Source organism: Atta colombica, unplaced genomic scaffold (genome assembly GCF_001594045.1).
Source record: "Atta colombica isolate Treedump-2 unplaced genomic scaffold, Acol1.0 scaffold254, whole genome shotgun sequence".
Classification (NCBI taxonomy): Eukaryota; Metazoa; Arthropoda; class Insecta; order Hymenoptera; family Formicidae; genus Atta; species Atta colombica.
In genome coordinates, this window is record NW_017259353.1 from 259,259 (window position 1) to 264,582 (window position 5,324).

The window sequence follows — 5,324 nt, forward strand, 5'->3', positions numbered from 1 at the left end:
TCACATCAGAATTATTATTCATTGGCTATTCTGCAATAAAATTATTGTATAATATAATTAATTATGATGATATCTTTTCATCAAGAATCTTTTCATTATTTCATTATGACTTAATAGCAGAATTAGATAAATGTATGCACAATATGATTCATTTCAAATGATTGTAAATCTACACGAGACCAGCAATTTTTCATCACATGTAACTTATGGCTAAAATGCGCATGTGCAAACTACAGCATTTTTCTTGCTGTAGTAGGTTATGCTAACACAACAATTTAAATTTAAATAGTGCCGATAAGGTTAAACGGTCATTGATACTATTTAATCCAGCGATATTATATCTTTTTCTATAAACGATATCATATTTTTTAAAAATTGTGATACTTTTATTTCTGACTGCTGTTGATCTTTAACCGCGCATTGAAAAATTATTCTTTAATAATATGTGCAGAACTTTGCGAATTTTATTTTATCTCATTTATGTATATATTTTCGATTACGTAAAAATTTAAATTTAAATTATACTTGTACATGTAATTACAATTAAATATCTTTGCATAGATTTGTACACTTAAAAATTAGATTTATTATAATTATCTTTTTAACTAATGCGATCTAATGATATGATCTAGAATTATTAGCGCATGCGTGAGACAGGTAAGAGAAGGATATAAGGATGACTTATCGAGAAAGCGTGACGTATGTTTGATCAACATTCAGCATTTATGACAAATTAATTACGAACCACCATCATAAGTGACTATGATATATTATTGCCTTATCAATAAACGATTTAAATAAATTTTAATTAAACAAGTGATTTTTAATTGAGACCATTATATTCATTAGCGCATTCAAAGTGCATTTCTTATCGCAATAAGTATTGTACTCTTACTAGTATTTTAATCTTCTTCATTTATTTTTAGATTGTACTTATTACGATAAGAAATTCGCTTATCGTTTATTGATAAAACAATAATATATTATAGGCATTCATGAAGGTACGGTCACGATTAATTTGACACAAATGCCGAATGTCGACCGAAAATAAAAATGTTAATAATATTTACAGAATTGATTCTTCTAGAAATAGATTCAATTTTATAAATATTATTAACATTTTTATTTTTATAAAATTCAAACATTGGAATTGTAAATATAGGCATTACATGTGTAATAAAAAATACTTTTCGAAATACATTTCGAAATAGATTAGAATATAAATTAATACTTTTTACTTTAAGTTTAATAAAATGTTAATGTAAATTTTCATATGTATATATGTAAAATAATTTTAATAAAATGATCACGTCTTCAGTCTGTCTATAATCAATCATTATATTAGAATTAGAGCATTATTATGTTTCTTTATTTTTATGCAAACTCGTTTTCAGTATACATCAATTATATTAATACATAAATTAGTAATTATTTGTAAAACTATTGATAAAAAGGCAAATATTTATAAACGTTATCAATTTTTATAGTAATTTAAACTCCATTGACAAGAATATCTGCACATGAATATAAATTCGACTGTTAGACCATTTTGCACGTTTATGCATTTGTCCTTCACTATGATAGACACAATTTATATCTCCTTGGCATCAAATAGTACCATCATTTAATCACGGATAGTCAAACAATCAGATAAATCGACTTGCAAATTCAGAACAAATATCTCATATTATTTTTTAAACGGCGGGATTGAATAACAAGCTTTGCTTGCACTATGTATCATAATTATTTTAAGATTATGATTATTTTTCATGCCTATATATACGTAATAGTAATATCTTATTTAGCCTGTGTACGTATTATTTTTAGTTTTATTTTGCAGTTCTCTAATATCTTTATATCAATACTTGTAATTTTGTTGAACAATATTTATTGAAACCCATGGTATTTTTAATTTCGCGAAACTATATGCATATATGTTGCAATATTATATAATTGTGCAAAGTACAATCAATTACTCTGTAATATAATCAATTACTACAAAATATAATCAATTACTAAATAATATAATCATTTACTAAATAATATAATCAATTATCATATATCAATACTTAATTGGAGTAATCATGACTTAAAAGTATCATTAATTTGAGGATCATATAATTAATTTGCATTAAAACTTATAATTAATCGAAAATGCTATACCAAAACTAAGTTGTACATTTGATAGGTTACAGCTGCACATCGCAATTTCTAATTTGCGCGAACATGCCTGAAATTCCTGTCATTTTCCTATTCCGCCCGCGCATATGACCGTGCGTGCAATATTGCACGCAATTAGAATTTTGGACAGCTACACTGGTCGATGTGTTTCACGCAACGCGTGATCGCTGAATAATGTAATTGAAAACTACCGACGAGCGGTCCATTTCGTTTAATCGGTTCATATAAATAAATCGCACGGACTGTGAATACAGTGTCGATATTTCAGAATTGCATGCGAGTATATAATTTTAGTCATGGCCATTAACGATTCAATCGAATAGTGATACTTATCGGTTCTGTCCGAGAATTAATTAAACCGTTAAAAATTCATCGTTATCGATCGACTTACGAAATGCGAACAGGAATTTCGTTCAACCGTCTGCTTTATTATAGAAGTTTGACGAATTAAAATTATTCGGGAATAATTTTAAAACTGCCGATATTAATATCAATCATAAAAATAAGATATTAATAAATAAGATATTAATAAATTGACGTTTTATTTTATAATGTGAATCTGATATAATTTTATTACCAATTGTAAATTTATAAATATTTATTTTTAAAAATCTATTTATCTATTTATAATATATAAAGTTCTTTTTTCATTTCAAAGAAATAACTCAATTACAACATATATTTATATAACAAATTTAAATAACTATAAAATTATATTAATTTCTTTATAAGAAAGAATTTTTAATAAATAAAACTCAATTAATATAAGACAAACAGATTAATAATTATCATTACTCATTACTCAGAATTAACATTCTGGAGATTGTATATTATGAAATGCAGATTATATATGTCTAATACAATAATATATTGTATTTTGGTATATTTTTAATGTAACATTCACAATTATATTAGAATTAATTATAATTTTAATTTGTACTGAATTTACGACTAGTTATTGATTAAAGTTATTTATCAAAAATAGTACCTTAAAATATCATAACATAATATTCAAATTTATAGTATAGAAATATTTCTAATACTTTTCTAATTCATTACACAATATTATTACAACATTTTACATTTCTGATTAGATTGTTAAATTTTATGCGCTATAAAAAATGTTCAGATATTAGAGATAAATATTATATTCTCAAAGAGATAATAAGTAACATAATACGTATAATATTCATAAACATGATAATTTAAAATACATTCCGTAACACATTAACTACATATATGTAAAACATTAAAATACATATATGTAAAAAAAAAATCTCAAAAATTATATATATTTTCAATTAGATAATTTTTTGTTTTCTAATTGTAAATTTAATCATTTGATTTAATGTTGTATAATAATAAAATCATATGAAAATAAATAAAAATCTATTATCTTGTTTAAATATAAAATATCGCTGAATATAAGGTAAATGTCTGTTAATTGGGAAAAAGTTTAGAAGTTTTCGTTTCGACGTGTTGAAATATAAAATAAATATCTATTTTTATTACAGTATGATATAAAGTTTCTTTATCATTTCAATTGCTATGTTGCAAAATGCAAATTGTATAAAATGATAGCAAATTGAATCAAAATAGAGATTGAATACAGATAACGATGACTTGCATGGATGTCGTAATGTTTACTGCATGACATTTTATAATCACGCCAATTAACTTAATAATTCGTGTGAATTATTGAAAAAAAAATGTCTTCTGTTACGTAAACATTCTGGAGAGTGTATATTATGAAATGCAAATCGTTTGCTTATTCACTATTTGCGTGCAGAATAGTTAACTTTATATATCACAGTCCTTTTTATATTACTAATGACGCGTTACAATGTATCTCTATCATTTAATTAAAAATGTTTAATAAATATACTTTAAATGGTAACATATATAAAAAATAGTATATATATTATACTTAAAAATAGTATATATATTAATATATAAATAAATGATCTTATTATATGAAAAACTATTTTGAAAAATATCATTATATGATACTATAGCTATTGTTTTTAAATTGGTATTCTTATCATTATATGAAATAAACGTTTTTTACATTAAAAAGTTGATAAACAAGCTTGTGTGTGCAAATTAAATATAAGACAAAGCCGAAAAATGAACAAACAAATTTCAAAATTAGATGTAAATTTAATCAATATTAGATATAATATAATCAATACAGTATAATAATAATAGAGATAATAAACGAGGATAAAAAGAGAAAAAGGATGCATGTATTTATTTAAAAGAAAATATAGTATGATTCGATATTTCTAGCAATATATAATTATCGACGTTAAAATCATTCGATACTTTAGATTATACATATAATAGCTCTTAGATAGTATTAACTTTTTTTATTTTTGTAATATTTTTTACTATTGATGGTTTACTTTTTGCATTTTCAGCGATGATTGTAATGGATATTTATTTTCATTTTATACTTTAATTCCCTATGATACAAATATTGGTGCCATTAAAATAATTTATTCTTAATTCAACTAATTTAAGTTATATCTTTGACTGTACTATGCGTGTAGATTTATTGTAATAATTGATTGACGTGTAATTTATTTCAATGCGAAATTGACATTCTGGAGAAGAGAGAATACTATAATATTACATAATATTAATTCGTCCATCTATTATATTATTACATGTATTTAATTGTTAATCATTATTCTTAATTATGTTCACATCATCATTTTACATCATACATCTTAAACTGTTGAACAACAGAATTTGGGAATGTGATTGATACTGTTGCTTAAGTGCAGTTTTTATACTTTGGATTCTATTCTATAATACATTGAAGATAACTAAAAATATAGCCGAAATGTCTGTATCATAGGATTATTAGACGTAAATCTAATTATATATTTATTGTCATAATTACGCACTTATAGTGCAAATTCTGTAAAGTCTATTGTTTTTTCATATTGTGTTTGCTTTCATTATATTATATTCTAAATATACGATCTATTTCTTACAATTAGTAACATGCGTGCTACACGCACTTAAAATTACCAGAAATTCTCACAGTTAACATGTTATAAACTTCTTACATTCGCGATTCTAATTTTAAATTACTTTCGTATATACTCTATGATAAAATTATATATATATATATA